Source organism: Talpa europaea (genome assembly GCF_964194135.1).
Source record: "Talpa europaea genome assembly, chromosome: 9".
In the NCBI taxonomy this organism is placed as follows: domain Eukaryota; kingdom Metazoa; phylum Chordata; class Mammalia; order Eulipotyphla; family Talpidae; genus Talpa; species Talpa europaea.
In genome coordinates, this window is record NC_140076.1 from 117,665,032 (window position 1) to 117,682,706 (window position 17,675).

The window sequence follows — 17,675 nt, forward strand, 5'->3', positions numbered from 1 at the left end:
GTAGGGTGTGGGACAGTGATCTGGTTTCTTCTGTTGCGTGTGTCTGTGCTTTTCCCAATACCATTTCACCACTTTCTTTGTTCTAGTGCGTGCTTTTGGCTCCTCTGTCATAGAGTAACTGTCCGTCTCGATGAGGGTGTATTCCTGGGCCCTCATTATAATCCATTGCTCTGTGTGTCTGTTTTTGTCCCAGTGCCATGCTGCTTTAAGTATTAGAGCTTTATTGTATGGACTGGAGTCTGGAATGTGCTGCCTCCACCATTCTTCCTCATTTTTGTCAGGGTTGTTTTGGGTGCTTAGGGTCTTTTGTGGTTCCATATTCATTTCAGTATTTTTTTAATCTCTTTGGAGAATGCCATTGAATTTCTTATTGGGATTGCATTGAATCTGTAAACTGCTTTGGGTCAGATGGGCATTTGGTAATGTTGATTCTTCCAAGTCAAGGGCAGGGAATATCTTTCCATTTCTCTGTCTTTTCTATTTCTTTTGACAATGTCTTACTCTTTTCTTGTATCTTCACCTCCTTAGTTATGTTTACTCCATGGTACTTAGTCGCGTGGTTATAAGTAGGATTGTTTCCTTAACTTCTCTTGTAGTTCATTTTTTGCATATATATAAGAAGGCAATTGATTTCATGTGTTGATTTTGTAAGCTTGCAACTACACTGAAGTGGCTTATTGAGTTAATTTCTTTTTCAGTGGAATCTATAGCTTTCTTAGTGTACATTATGTTGTCCACACAGCTTTAATTGTGCTTAAATGTTTAAGTTAATACAACCTAGAGACAGCTAATTATTTATTGATTTGAAAATTTCAATTATGTTACCCAAAAGTGACAAAATGTCGGCAATGAATAGTCTCAGTATATCTTTATAATAGTCTGATTCACCTTCTTCTTTCAATACATGTTTGGAATTCTCATTATATTGCATAACCTTATTCTTCTATCGTGTAATGTCTATTGACTAGTAAGCCATGACAGTATCGAGAATTAATATTAAGAGTGTTATTTGGGGGGCGGAGCAACATGGCGGCGAGGAGACGCTGCGAGTAAGATCTCCCATTAAAAAAAGTTAATAGGGAGGAAAAGCGGCAGGTCCCAGTGAGAAGTGGGACACGGAAGATAAACGGGTGACTCCAGCAAACTGCCCAAAGAAGAAAGTTGCCATAAAGGAGGACTAGAAGGGAGGAAAGCTCAGAACCCTGCTCCCCTCCCCCGCCCACAAAGTCGGCACTCTCCGACCAGCAGAGAGGAGGAAAAAAAAAAAAACAAACTAAAACGACAAACAAGAACAAACTACGCATCAAGCGGGACTGTGAGTGGAAAGGAACTATTTCAGCCACCACACCCCGTGAACGGGAGCTGTGGAGAATCCTGCGGGATTCGCCGCGGAGGTGAGCTCCAGGCGCCATTAAAGAGAGCCCCCCCCAGGAGGAGGCCAGGACCAGCACACAGCCCTGGGCCGCCCAGTAAGATGCGCGGAAAAGCGGCGCGCACTGGAAAAGCAAACTCGGATCGGAATCGGGATTGCGCGGAAAAGCAGTGCGGTTGAAAATCAAACACGGATCTGGATCGCAGCTGCCCAGGTCCCCGCGCCTGCGACCCAGGCTTGCGGGGAGACGCGCGGAGGCCCTCACTGAGTGAGCAGGAACCAGGCGCCCAGGCACGGGAGCGGGATTCAAAAGGCGCCATTCCCGCGCCACTGAACTGGGCTACAGCCAGCGTCCTGGAACTGAGGGCTTTGGAACTGAGACCCGGGGCTCGAAATTAGGGGCGTGGGTTCCCCACGACGGTGGGGCACAAGGCAAACACAGCACCCCAAAGCCGTTGAAGTTTACCCTACCATTTCCGCTCTGTTCCCTGTCCCACGGGGTGGAAAATCAGCTCCCCAAGGGCTCTAGGAGAGATCTCTGGCGCCACCTAGCGACTTGAAACCAGCAGAGGCTCCTGGAGGAGCCAGTGGCCAGCTGGGGAGTTAGCCCAAGCCGGGCCCCTTCCGACCAGTAGTCTGAGCCCACAGGGGGAGCGAGCACCCACAGCTGAGGCAGACCAGGCGCGCAGAAGAGTGTGCCTGAGACCAGACACGCAGGGAGTGTGTCCCACATCACCATTTTAGAACAGGGACATTTCTTCAGTAAAGACTACCTGCAGAAGGCTTCCTCAGGAGCCAGAGGTGAGCGGGGGAAGTTCGCCCACGCCAGACCCCCTCTGGCCTGCAGTCCAAGCCCAGAGGGGAAGCAGGAACCCACCGCTGGGGCAGACCAGGCGCACAGGGGAGTGTGTCCCCACATCAGCATTTTAGAACAGGGACCTTTCTCCAGTAAAGTCTGCTTGAAACTGACATATGGCTCCTGGAGGAACCAGAGGGGAGCAGAGAAGCTCACCCAAGATGCCGGCCAGTCCCAACAACACAGTGTCCCAACGCATACGGCAAATTAGAAAACAGACAGTAGGGAGTAGAAGAACCACACGCAACCTAGCAACTCCCCAGGGAAAAAGCACACCACAAAAAGAAAACCAGCCCCCAGATTGCAACGACAGTAACTTGGAAGAACTTCTGAGCCTTCCAGAAAGAGAATTTAAAATTGCCGTGATTAAAAAACTGACAGAAGTCATAAAGGAAAACAATGATAAGGGAAAAATAATCAGCGATCAGAAGAATGAAATTGAGTCCCTAAAGAGGGAAGTAAAAGAAATGCAGGAGATCAAAGAATTAATGGAAGAACTAAAGAATTCTGGGAAAATCAATGAAAGCAGAATAGATGAAATGGAAGAACGAATAAGTACTCTTGAAGACACAGAAATAAAAAGAACCAAAACAGAAAAGGAAAGAGAAGTACGAAGGAAAAAGAACGAAGAAAGACTTCGGGAACTATCTGACTCCATGAGGAAAGGAAATATAAGAGTTATAGGAATACCAGAATGAGAGGAGAGAGATGTAGGAACAGAGAAAATATTCAAAGAGATAATTGAAGAGAACTTCCCAAATGTGAAGAAGGAGCTGAAAATTGATATACAAGAAGCAAGAAGAACACCAAACTTCCACGACAAAAGGAAAAATACAGCAAGACACATAATAGTAAAGCTCCCAAGAATCCAGGACAAGGAAAAAATAATGAAGCTGGCAAGAGGGAAGAAACAGATAACATTCAAAGGAAAGCCAATCAGGCTGACATCAGACTTCTCCAAAGAAACACTATGGGCAAGGAGAGAGTGGAGGGACATAGTCAACAGACTCCAAGAAAACAGATGCCAACCAAGAATACTCTATCCCGCAAAGCTCTCCTTCCTCTTTGAAGAAAGAATATGGACCTTCCCAGACAAACAGAAACTCCGGAATTTCATTACAACTAAACCCCCACTCCAAAAAATACTACAAGGAGTCCTAAAGCCAGAACGTCAGAGGGACGAATAACAATGAAAGAAGGCCAAAAAAAAGTTATTAAAAGAATAAATAAATAAAATCAAAGGAAAGACAAACACAATGGCAAATACAGATGCTAACATATCAATATTAACTCTAAATGTAAATGGACTAAACTCTTCAATAAAAAGACACAGAGTTGCAGCGTGGATTAAGAAACAAAACCCAACCTTTTGCTGTCTCCAGGAAACACATTTAGCTACAAAAGATAAAAATAGGCTCAAAGTTAAAGGATGGAAAACAATCCTACAATCAAATGGACCAAAAAAGAAAGCAGGAATAGCTATACTTCTAGCAGATAAAACAGATTTCAAACTCAAAAAGATAAAAAGAGACCCCAATGGTCACTACATTATGATCAAGGGGACAATACTTCAAGAAGAAATAACACTCATTAACATATACTCACCAAACGAAGGAGCACCAAAATATATCAGACAACTGTTGTCCTCTCTGAAAACACACATCAGAGAAAACACATACGTAGTGGGAGACTTCAACACACCACTATCAACAATGGATAGATCAACAAGACAAAAAATAAGTAAAGAAACCATAGCTCTAAATAAGGACCTAGAGCAATTGGGCTTAACAGACATCTATAGAACACTAAACCCCCCAAAAAAAGGAGTACACAGTTTTCTCAAGCGCACACGGATCATTCTCCAGGATCGATCACATACTGGGGCACAAGACAAACATCAACAGATACACCAAGATTGAAATCATATCAACCATCTTTTCTGACCATGAAGGCATCAAACTAGAAATAAACCATAAAAAGAAGGCAAGGAACTTTCCTACCTCATGGAGATTAAAAACCACACTACTGGAAGACCACTGGACTAATGAGGAGATCAAAGAAGAAATTAAAAAATTCTTTGAATTGAACGACAAGGAGGACACCAATATCCTAAATGTATGGGATGCAGCAAAAGCAGTAATAAGAGGAAAATATATAGCAATAGAAGCTCACATCAAGAAACAAGAAAGAACTCAAAGAAACAACCTAATCTCGAAGCTCAAAGATCTAGAAAAAGAACAACAAAAAAAACCCCAAAACCAGTAGAAGAAAAGAAATAATAAAAACCAAAGCAGAAATAAACGAAATTGAAACTAAAAAAAAATCCAAAAGATCAATGAAACCAAGAGCTGGTTCTTTGAAAAAATCAATAAAAAAGACAAACCCCTAGCCAGGCTCACAAAGGAAAAAAGGGAGAAAGCACAAATAAACAGGATCATCAATGAAAGAGGAGAAACCACAACAAACACAGCAGAAATCAAAAGAATAATCAGTAACTACTATGAACAGTTATATGGAAACAAGTTCAACAATCTAGAGGAGATGTACAAATTCCTACAACTCTACAATCACCCAAAGCTAGATAAAGAAGAAATAGAACACCTAAACAGACCAATTACAAGCAGCAAATTTGAAATGGTAATCAAAAACCTCCCCAAAAACAAAAGCCCAGGACCTGATGGATTTACAAATGAATTCTACCAAACATTCAGAGATGAATTAGTGCCTATCCTTCACAAACTCTTCCAAAAAATTGAGAAGGAAGGGACAATACCAAACACGTTCTATGAAGCCAACATTACACTAATACCAAAACCGAACAAGGGCAACACAAAAAAGGAAAACTACAGGCCAATCTCCCTAATGAACACTGATGCAAAAATCCTCAATAAAATTTTAGCTATCAGAATCCAACAATGTATCCATAAGATAATTCACCACGACCAAGTAGGATTCATTCCAGGGACACAAGGATGGTTTAACATCCGAAAATCAATCAACGTTATCCAACACATCAACAAAAAGAAATATAAGAACCATATGATAATATCAATAGATGCTGAGAAAGCTTTCGACAAAGTGCAACACCCATTCATGATAAAAGCCCTTGAAATTCTTGGGATACAAGGAACATACCTTAACATCATAAAGGCCATCTATGACAAGCCAACAGCCAGTATCATTCTCAATGGTGAAAAGCTGAAAGCAATTCCATTAAGATCTGGAACAAGACATGGATGTCCACTCTCACCACTGCTTTTCAATATAATACTGGAAGTCCTAGCCAGAGCAATAAGACAAGAGAAAGACATCCAAGGAATCCAAATAGGAAAAGAAGAAGTCAAACTGTCACTATTTGCAGATGATATGATAATATACATAGAGAACCCCAAAAACTCCACAGAAAAACTAATTCAACTCATCAATCAGTTCAGTAAAGTGGCAGGATACAAAATCAACACGCAAAAGTCAGTAGCCTTCCTATACACAAACAATAAATCTGAAGAAGAAGAAATCAAAAAAACCATCCCTTTTTTTATTGAAACAAAAAAATCAAATATTTGGGAATAAATCTAACAAAAGAGGTATACAAAGAAAACTATAAAACACTGTTAAAAGAAATAGAAGAAGACACAAAGAAATGGAAAGACATCCCTTGCTCATGGATTGGAAGAATAAACATTATTAAAATGGCCATCCTCCCAAAAGCAATCTACAGATTCAATATATTCCAATCAAAATTTCAATGTCATTCTTCAAAGAAATAGAACAATTATTGATGAAATTCATATGGAATAAAAAAAAACCGAATAGCCAAAGCTCTCCTGAAAAAAAAAGAAGGGAATGGAGGCATCACACTCCCAGACTTCAAACTCTACTACAAAGCCATAATCATCAAAACTGCATGGCATTGGAACAAGAACAGACATACAGACCAATGGAATCGAATAGAAAATCCAGAAATAAACCCACAGATTTATGGTCAACTAATCTTTGACAAAGGAGCAAAGACTATGCATTGGAGCAAAGAAAGTTTGTTCAATAAATGGTGCTGGGAAAACTGGGTCGCTACATGCAAAAGAATGAAGCTTGACCACTACCTCACAACATACACAAAAATCAACTCAAAATAGATTAAAGAACTAGACATAAGACCTGAAACCATAAAATATATAGAAGGAAATATAGGCGAAACACTAAGTGATTTACACATCAAAGACATCTTTACAGACACATCACCCAAAGCAGTGATAGTGAAGGCAAAGATAAACAGCTGGGACTACATCCAATTAAAGAGCTTCTGCACAGCAAAAGAGACAATAACAAAAACAAAGAGAAACCCCACCAACTGGGAGAACATTTTTGCACCCAACACTAATGATAAAGGACTGATCACAAAAATCTGCAAAGAGCTGATGAGACTCAACAACAACAAAGAAAATAATCCAGTCAAAAAATGGGCAGAAGAGCTAAAAAGAAACTTCTCTGAAGAGGAAATGCAAATGGCCAACAGGCATATGAAAAAATGTTCAACATCACTTGTCATCAGAGAAATGCAAATCAAAACTACCATGAGATACCATCTTACACCAGTGAGAATGGCACATATTAAAAAAACTAGCCACAACAAATGTTGGCGAGGGTGTGGAGAAAAAGGAACTCTTCTGCACTGTTGGTGGGAGTGCAAACTGGTCCAACCACTATGGAGAGCTGTGTGGAGATTTCTGGACCTACTAAACATAGAGCTTCCATAGGATCCAGCAATTCCACTCCTAGGTATTTACCCAAAGGACACAGAAACATCAAATCCAAAGAGCACCTGCACCCCTATGTTTATAGCAGCACTGTTTACAATAGCTAAGCTTTGGAAACAACCCAAATGCCCAAAAATAGATGACTGGATCAAGAAGATGTGGTACATATACACAATGGAATTTTTTTTTAATAGAGGCATGTTTTTCTTTATTTATTTGTTTGCTTGTTTGTTTGTTTTGTTTATACATGCACTGGGTACAGTCAGAAGCGCGGGAGGGTGAGAGAATTCACCAGAGCCAGAGCGGGGAGCAGAGCAGGCAGAAGGACCGAAGTACACTGCTGAGGGGAGCAGCGGGCGGCAGGAGAGGTCTGCGCGCCATGTGGGACCGTCCTCCGGTGGCCGGGGAGCAGCCGGGGATTGAACCGGCGCCGCAGAGGCCGCGGGCAGCTTCGCAACCCAGCGCTCTACCGCTGCACCACCGGGGAGGCCCCACAATGGAATATTACTGAGCATTCAAAAAAGATAAACACATGCAATTTGCAGCAACATGGATGGCACTGGAAGGGATCATGCTCAGCGAAATAAGCTAAAAAGAGAAAGAAAAATACCGCATGGTCTCACTCATAGCAGGAATCTAGAAAACTTAAATAAGGGACCAGGAAAATGAATAACTATAAGAAAGCGAAAATCAAAATCAACAAAAAACTATGAACCAGAGACACTTTTAGGGGGGCGGGGGCGGAGGGGAGGGATTGGGGTCAGAATGGGGGGGCTGCAATTGTATGGGGAATATAAAAATAAAATTTATTATTTAAAAAAAAAGAGTGTTATTTATCAGTAGATCAATAAATGCCAATGATTTAAATAACAGTAGCAAGTTGTCAACCAAGAAATTTGAATATCGAGATTTTGCACTGTTTTAACTATTCCTGGCTGCCTCCAAACTGACATTGTGCCCACATGGGACACGCCTGATCAGCCTGACCAGCACCCTCAGGAGGTGACAATGGGAGCTACGTTTTATCATGAAATATTTTAGTGTGAAATTTTCAGACATGGCATGTCACAGACGGGACAGCAAAGGTCGATGCAGTCAGTGGAGAGGAGCTGAGGCCAGACAGCAGCCACACCCACGGGACATTTCACTTCCCACTTTTAAATCTTCAAATTCTTTATATCCTTACGTCTACACTAAATGATAGTGTGATTTATGATATGTAAATCTGATGAGTTTTCTCGTTTGAACAACTCCATATGGAAACAGAAACACTCTGAGATCCCATAATAATGTGCCCAAAAAGATATTGCCCTCAAATTCCCAGGCGTTTTTGATAATTAAATAAATGTGGATAAACACATGTGTAAAGTGCAGCGTGATGTTGCGAGTGCCGTTCCTAAGTTCCTTTATTGATTCTTAAAAAACCCTAACCATTATAGATTAGTAATTGTTTAATGATTATACTGCACATGAAATTAACTACTTTCACTCACTGTCTTATTTCTGGTGTCCACTGTATGCTGAATGTGTTTACAGTAAAGGCCTACAGCATCAACCCCAAAGCTTCCAGAAAGGTCTCCACCACATCACATGTGGTCCTTATTGACAGAAAGTCATGACTGCTCAGATTCTACTACAGATCCTAACGCCTTATTTATTCTGTGAAGACCTCACTAAGTAAAGGGGCCCCTGTCCTATCAGTGGTCCCAGAGAGAACTGCTGATGACTGAGATGAAACCCAGCCATCACCTCTCTCGGCCCGGAGCACAGAATAGAGAACAGCAGAAAGATGCTGAGGTCCAATTACCACAGTACACACAGAATACCAAAGAACATCTCAGTGCTCAAAAGAGCAAAATATAAGCTATAGGAGTATATGAAGTCATCTTAAATATAATTTAAAAATAAGCTTATATATATTTTTTAATTATAAAATGGAATTAAACATAACTATAAGAATATAAAGCATGATGAAAAAATTTAAAATAAATGTCTTGTAATGGAGTCATGAAGTCATCTTCTCTATTACATTTAGGTGAGTCTCCCCTTCATCAGTCTCCCCACAGCTGACTTCATGGCTTGATTCCTCAGACTGTATATGACGGGATTAAAGGTGGGGGGAACCACCGTGTAGAACATAGAAATGATCATGTCAGACATGGACGGGGTCCCTGAGGTCGGCTTCAGATAAGCAAAGAATGCAGTGGAGACAAACAGCACCACAACCAGAAGGTGGGGAAGGCAGGTGGAGTAGGCCTTGGCCTTCCCTTCTGTGGATGGGATCTTCCTGACAGCAGAGAAGATGTGGACGTAGGAAATGACGATGAAAATAAAGCAGCAGGAATCCAACACCACAGTAATGAGCATGGGGACAAGTTCGTTCATTAAATTTCCTGAGCAGGAAATAGCCAGTAACTGGGGGATGTCACAGAAGAACTGGTGGACCACGTTGGACCCACAGTAGGACAAGGAGAAGGTTCCAGCCGTGTTCATCACAGCATAGAGACCCCCACCCAGCCAGGACACAGCTGTCAGCTGCACACACCTGTCCCTGCTCATGAGGACCTCATAGTGCAGGGGGTGGCAGATGGCAGCATAGCGGTCAAGGCTCATCACCGTGAGCAAGTGAAGCTCTGCACCTGCTGACATAATCATCATGAAGATCTGGAGGACACAGCCCGGGAAGGAGATGGAGCTGCTGTGCCTCAGAGAGTTGGCGATGGACTTGGGGACCGTGGTTGTGATGAGGCAGAGATCTGTGAAGGACAGACTCCTCAGGAAGAAGTACATGGGGGTGTGGAGGTGCCGGTCCATGGTGGTGATGAGGACGATGAGCCCGTTCCCCAGCAGGGCGCACAGGTACAACAGGGAGAAGAGAAGCGGGTGTAAGAAGCCTATGGTCCCCTGGGTGGGGAACCCCAGGAGCACAAATTCTGTCACGGCTGTGAGATTGGTCACCCCTGGGGCCATCATCTGCATGAAAGTCTGGAGGAATCAAATGCTGGGAACATATGCTATTGCTGGACCCGCGGTGTGTCTCTGCAGGTGACCAGCGCTGTCCTTCCCCACTGACCTCTCTCTGAGCCGAGGCCAGCGTCCCCCACAGGTATCTCAGCTCCAGCTCTGCTCAGCCTCTCCAGCTTCAGTGACCCGCAGGTGCCGCCATTGTCCACGCCGCCTGTGGGAGATGCCGAAGGGCAGAGAGTTCAACTGACCTCAGCTCCCTGAGCAGTCTCCTCCCGTCTCACCATGCCCCGTGCATGGGCACCCCTGAAACCCTGAGCCTGGCCCCTCCTCGCCATCCCCAGGCCCCAGTCCATGCACCTCCCAGAAGCGGGACCCCCAAGTAGCCTAAGGAACGTGACGTTCAAGGACGCTCCAAATCTAGCTTATGGTGTCTCAGAAGCCAGGTCCCTGCAAACACTGGCCAGGGCAGCTCCAGGTGCACATTTTGGGACCAAGTGGACACTGATGGCCCCGAGTTGGCTCCTGGTCGGCGCCCTTATCACTGCCGTGGGTTGGGTGTCCCAAACCCGTGTCGCTGTCTGACGACCATCTGCCCCTCGCCCCTGTGTCCAATTCACTGAGACGGTGACCTCCCGCTCCTGCCCGTCCCGGTCATTGTCCTGCCCCTTCCCTTCCCCAAGGAGCTGAGGTGGTTTCTCCTACAGCTACGTCCCATGGTCACCCCCACATGTCCCTCCTGCAGGACAGGCTCGTCCACCCCGGGTCCCTCCCGGCCCCTCTGTCCCCCTCAGACTCATGCTCGTCTGTGCAGGGAGGAGGCCGCTCCGGGGCTGAGCCGGACGGTCTGTGCGTGTGGCAGTCCCTGCCGGTCCCAGGGTCCCTGGTCTCCCGGGTGCGGGTTTGTTCCTCCCCCCAGGCCCGTGCGTGAGTGGGGACGTCTGGACACGGGGCAGCCCTGCCCGCTCTCCCCTCCCCAAACTCACCCTCTCCCCCCTCTGTGGGGTGACGGAGGGGCAGGCCCTGGGGAGGCAGGATTTTGGGGAGAATGTGCTGATATGAAATATTTGCAATAAGTTGGTGGGAATAATGCCAAATAATTTAATAAAAACAAAGATATAAACCAGGATACATGGTGGTCAATAACATTGACATCTGTTGAGTGATATATAAAATTTAAAATGATAATATAACTTTTGACATATATCTCCTGCAGGCAGTTTAAATACTGTGACTTGATTTTACAACATCATTAACAATCCCTGAGTGATGGAGTTGGCGAAAAATCCCAAGTTTGCATCCATAAACAGTCACACGCCCCTGCCAGCCTCATGCTATCATCAGAGCCATGAAGCGGTCAACATGTTGCTGCAAGAGTTTTTGATTTTATCCTTGACACATATCTGTCATAGTGTTAGGACAAAAGGATAATATTCTGAATTTAACAATAAATATTATTTTTAATTTGCTCTGAAATTTCTTTGATACCATTTTATTGCATTAACTTTGTGATTTTGTTTACTATCTGAAACACACTGAGTGTGCTGATGCTACGACCTCATACGAAGCAATAATTGTCACGTTTCCCATAAGTCAAAATCTTCTAGTATGATCAATGTATTAAAAGTCAGTATCTTTGAACATCTTAAATTACAAGAGATTATGTCTCCCTGAGTCTCACCCAGGCTGACAGGGCAGCGGGACATGACAACTTGGGCCCCGTCAGCATCAGTTGTCACGATTTACAAAGTGAATAGTGTAACTGCGGCGCATTCTCCAGTCTAGAATTAAGCTTGAATTTGAAAACCCTCAAGTGTGAGTGGATTCTCCCCTGCAAATGGCTGGGGGCAGATACCTGCAGTCTGGGGGGGAAGTTCTCGCTGCCGTGTCGAGTCTCTCTCCTGAGGTTGTCACCATGGACAGACAGAGGGCGTCCCGGCCTCTCACTCCATGGTCGGGGCTCGTGGGGAGCCTCTGAGCACTCACAGGATGTTCCACCCCGTCCTGCGCCGCCTCCTGGACAGAGCAGGGCCTCAGGGCTGGGCTATTTGAGCTCTGGAGCTGGTGTCCGCGGGTTGGACACGGTCCAGATTCCAGCCCTTGGGGACCTTCCTCCCGAGGGAAAGTGTGTGTTTACTTGATGTGTTAATTGGAGCGTCCTGCGGTGCGTCTCAGCGAGTAATTATCACACTTGGTGTGCAGATGTGATTGTGTGTCTGGCTCACGCCTCTATGGACGTGAATAGACAAATCCTCATGTCCAGGTTCCATTCCCCACCTGTCGTGTCCGCCGTGGTGGGCACCATCCGTCATAACAGTGCCCTGAGTCCCTGTCTAGACAGCTGGACAGTCGCCCGTCACCCCCGTGTGCCCTTCATGGAGAGGCCCTGGGGATGGGCGTGAGGGGGCTGCGGGAAGGCCTGAGGCGGGAGGGAAGGGACACGGAGAGAGGCAGGAGGGAGCCCAGGGAGGGGGAGTGGGTGGAAAGACAATGGACGTCCAGCAGAAGTGAGTGACCATGGGGGTCCCCAGCCCTGCGGGAAGAGAAACTTTACTCGTGTCTGAAGTTGTGGATCCTGCGGTTCTTTTCCACCCCAGCCCCTGTCCCTGCACTCACATTAGAATTGTCCTTTTGTTGGGATCATTTGCTTCTAATCTTTAGGAAACAGTATTTTAGGGTTTCTGCTCATGGTGTCATATCCTTAGGTTTGCTGCGTGACAATGGTGACGTCACACATGGAAACGGGCATTTCCCTGCTTGAGTTTCCTCTTCTGTCGGGGGTGGGGCAGGACCTGCTTCCCTCTGCTGCGTGTGTCTGTCTGCTTCTCCCAGCACCGTCTCCCCACTTTCCTTCTCCAGGGCCTGCTCTGGCGCCTCTGCCGTAGGGTCACTGTCCCTCCTGGTGAGGGTGGGTTCCTAGGCCCTTGTTATGTTCCATTGTTCTGCGTGTCTGTTTTTGTCCCAGAACCATGCTGCTTTAACTCATAGCTTTGTGTGCTGCCACCATTTGTCCTCATTTTTGTCAGGATGCTTTGGCTGTTGCATATACATTTCAGAAATTTTTTTAAATATATTTGAAGAATGCCCCTGAAGTCCTTATTGGGATTACGCTGAATCTGTAAATTGCTTTGGGTTGGATGGGCATTTGGTCATGTTGATTCTTCCCAGCCAAGGGCAGGGAATATCTTTCCATTTCTCTGTCTTTTCTATTTCTTTTGACAATGTCTTAATCTTTTCTTGTATCTTCACCTCCTTTGTTATGTTTACTCCGTGGTGCTTAGTCTTGTGATTGTACATGGGATTGTTTTCTTCACTTCTCTTTTAGTTCAATTTTTGCATATAAGAAGGCAATTGATTTTCTTTGTGTGCTGATTTTGTCAGTTTCCAACCACACTGAAGTGGCTTATTGTTTTAATCTGTTTTTTCAGTGGGGTCTTTGTTTTCTTAGTGTATACTGTGTTGTCCACAACAGTTTTAATTGTGCTGAAATGTTTAAATCCATACAGTCTACAGACAGTTAATGTTTTATTATTTTAGAAATTTAATTATGTTACACAAAAGTGACAAAATGTAGGCAATGAATAGTCCCAGGATATGTTCATAATAGTCTGATTCAGCTTCTTCATTCAATACGTGCATTGAATTCTCATTATATCCCCTAACCTTATTCTGTTTCTATCTCATAACTTCTATTAACCAGTAAACTATGAGAGTATCAAGAATTAATATTAAGAAAGTTATTTATCATGAGGAAAAACTACAATGCCAATGATTTAAAAGAACGGCAGCACGTTGTTAACCCAAAACTTCAAAGATGGAGATGTTGCCACTTTTAACCATTCCTGGCTGCCTCCAAACTGACATTGTGCCCACATGGGCCTCGCCTGGGCTGAAGGCAAGGTCGGCCTGATTAGCCCCCTCAGAATGTCTGAGAATGAGTTAAATGTCTGATATCCAGTTGGAGCTACATTTTACCATGAAATATTTTGGCATGAAATTTTCAAACATTGGACGTCACAAACAGGACAGCAAAGGTGGATGCAGTCAGTGGAGAGGAGCTGAAGCCAGACAGCAAGTGACAATCATGGGGGCACTTCACTCCCCCAATTTAAATCTCCTTCAAATTCTTTATGTCTTTACATCTACACTAAATGATAGTGTCATTTATGATATGTAAATCTGATGAGTTTTCTCGTTTGACCTACTCCCCATGGAATCACAAACACTCTGAGATCCCATAATAATGTGGCCAAAAGGACATTGTCCTCAAATTCCCAGAAATTCTAGGTAATTAAATATATGGGGATAAACACACGAGGAAAGTGTGGCGTGCTGTTGTGGGTGCCCTGCCTCAACTATCTCTGGAAATAGTAGAATATTGTGTAGTCCACTAGCAATTATTTGTGTGCCATCCACAGAAGGCCAGGCCAAGGCCAATTTTTTTTTTTTTACCATTATAGCTTCCTAAGTTCCTTTATTGTTTCATGAAAAACCCTACCTACTGTATCTTAGTAAAATTTTAGTAAATATACTACACATTAAATTAACAACTTTCATAGGCACAGTCTTATTTCTGGTGTTCACCGTGCACTGAGTGTGTTTAGAGTAAATGCTGGTGACATCCACATAGGAGCTTCCACGAGGGTCTCTACCCCATCATGTGTGAACCTTGTCCACAGAAGGTCGTGACCACTCAGTTTCCAACTTGAACCCTAAGGTCTTATTTATGCTATAAAGGCCCCACTCACCAAGTAAAAAGGCCTCTGTCCTCCCCGTGGCCCTCCTGGTCCCACACGTGACTGAGAGTGTCAGTCACGTGAAAGGGGAAGTGCCTTAGAGACTGGGGAGGCTGCCCCAGTGAGAGGTGAAACCCAACCATCGCCTCTCCGTGCAGGAGCGCAGAAATGGAGAACAGCAGACAGATGCTGAAGTTCAGTGACCTTCATTGTACAGAGAATATCAAAGTGCAACTAAGTGTTAAAAAAAGCACAATCAATGGTAATAGAGTATATGAGCAGCAGAATATATGAAGTCATCGTAAATATATTTTAAAAATGAGCATATATTTGTAAATTGTACAATGGAATATATGAAATTATAAGAATATAAAGGGGACAATATGTGAAAATTTAAAATAAGTGTCTCATAATGGAGTCATGAACTCATCTTCCCCATTACATTTTGGCGAGTCTCCCCTTCATCAGTCTCTCCACAGCCGTCTTCATGGCTTGGTTCCTCAGACTGTAGATGACGGGATTAAAGGTGGGGGGCACCACCGTGTAGAACATAGAAATGACCAGGTCAGACATGGACGGGGTCCCTGAGGTCGGCTTCAGATAAGCAAAGAATCCAGCGGAGAGAAACAGCACCACAACCAGCAGGTGGGGAAGGCAGGTGGAATAGGCCTTGGCCTTCCCTTCTGTGGATGGGATCTTCCTGACAGCAGAGAAGATGTGCACGTAGGAGATGATGATGAAAATGAAACAGCACATACCCCAGACCACACCAATGAGATTGGGGACAAGTTCATTCATTAAGTTTCCAGAGTAGGAAATAGCCAATAACTGGGGGTGTCACAGAAGAACTGGTGGACCACGTTGGACCCACAGTAGGACAAGGAGAAGGTTCCAGCTGTGTGCATCACAGCATAGAGACCCCCACCCAGCCAGGACACAGCTGTCAGCTGCACACACCTGTCCCTGCTCATGATGACCTCATAGTGCAGGGGGTGGCAGATGGCAGCATAGCGGTCAAGGCTCATCACTGTGAGCAGGTGCATCTCTGTACCAACAGAAATAAGCATCATGGAGACCTGGACGACACAGCCCAGGAACGAGATGGAACTGCTGTGCCTCAGAGATCTGGCAATGGACTTGGGGACAGTAATTGAGATGAGGCAGAGGTCCGTGAAGGACAGACCCCTCAGGAAGAAGTACATGGGGGTGTGGAGGTGCCGGTCCAGGGTGGTGATGAGGACGATGAGCCCGTTCCCCAGCAGGGCGCACAGGTAGACCAGGGAGAAGAGCAGCGGGTGCAAGAAGCCCATGGTCCCCTGGGTGGGGAACCCCAGGAGCACGAATTCTGTCACGGCCGTAAGATTCATCGCCCCTGGAGACATCATCTGTATAAAAAAACAAAGAGGAAGAAAACGTTATCATATCTTCCAATATTGAACACAAAATGGGTTATCAACATATAACAAGTATGCAATCTATTTATGCTTTATCGTTATCTGAGTAATTCATATTTTATTTCATGTGAATGTGCTATTGATATATTGTCCAAACATGTGTCCATAAATTGGTGAAGAAATGATAATTTTAAATGACCATGACAAAACCTGAATATCAGGTCTCTCAGTGAACTGAATTGACAGACCAGCAGTGCCCAGTCATTCCCAGTCCCGTGATCCCCCTCCTGCCCAGGCCCAGCGTCTCCGCCCAGCACACCTCCCAGAGGTTGTCCAGGGCACAGCCCCAGAGGACACGTGACCCTGCCCAGCCCCTCCCCACCCTGGAGAGCCTGTCCCTGCTCCTCCAGCACAGCCCTGGTCTGGGGAGGCCCCACAGGGATGGGTGTGCAGGGAGATGGGGTGTGCGGGTCCCTGTTTTCCTGCTCCCCGGGACCCGACACTCTCCTGGAACTGAATGATCTGGGCTCGGCGTCCCCGTGCGGCGTGTCCTGACGCCTCCTCTGTCAGATTCCTGCCCCTGTGGCCTCCCTGCTGCCTCCTGGTCTGTCCTCTCGTCTCCTCATCTCCCTGCCCCTGACTCCCCACATCTGAGGACCCAGAGACCACGTTTCCCACAGAGTCTCCTCCTGGGTCACCCCCACACGTCCCTCCTGCAGGATGGGCTCGTCCACCCCGGGTCCCTCCCGGCCCCTCTGTCCCCCTCAGACTCAGGCACATCTGTGCAGGGAGGAGGCCGCTCCGGGGCTGAGCCGGACGGTCTGTGCGTGTGGCTGTCCCTGCCGGTCCCAGGGCCCCGGGTCCCCCGGGTGCGTGTTTGTTCCTCCCCCAGGCCTGTGCGTGAGTGGGGACGCCTGGACATGGGCAGCTCTGCCCTCTCCCCTCTCTCCCCTTCCCCAACCTCATCCTCTCCCCCGTCTGTGGGGTGACGCAGGGGCAGGCCCTGGGGAGGGAAATGCAGTGGTGGACAGAAATTTAAAAATTCAATAGAAACTAGAAGATAAATGAAAATACCAGGTGGTCATAGGTGGAGACATCTCTGGAGTGGTTTAGAATAATATTTGTAATGATGAAATCATTTTTTCTGGTTAAGGTAGGATTTTTAGGAGAATGTGGTGATTTAAATGTATTATAAGAGATTAGAGAAGCAATTTCAGCTATTTTAATGAAAACAAGAAAAAATAAGTTTCGAACCTGTTGTATCCTATTAAAAACTTATTCAGTGATTTATAATACATATTTATATTGCTGTGTGGAGTTAAAATAAAAACAATATCACATCCATAATAGTCCGATTTCCAGATGTTCTATCATATTGTGAAGGAAATAGAAAGATCAGCACAGATTCCGGGAAAAGGTCATGAATTTCTGTCTGACTCACCTGCTTTTCATAGTAGTTTAGGGATGAACGTGTGTGGCTTTCCCTTTTTAAATAGTTAGTATTGTTTTAAATTTCCTCTGGAGTCTCTACTATTTCTTAAATAATTCCATTAAATGTGATTTTTTTTTTAAAAATCAATTTATTTTTGGTTACAAGAG

The 17,675-nt window shown here is 45.0% G+C and overlaps 1 pseudogene across 1 annotated transcript; it reads right to left on the reverse strand.

Moving 5' to 3' along the window:
- Positions 1 to 15,120: 15,120 nt before the first annotated feature.
- LOC311176888 (olfactory receptor 14A16-like) lies at positions 15,121 to 16,049 on the reverse strand (annotated as a pseudogene). The gene has a single exon. The product of its transcript is annotated as an olfactory receptor 14A16-like (transcript).
- Positions 16,050 to 17,675: the final 1,626 nt, after the last annotated feature.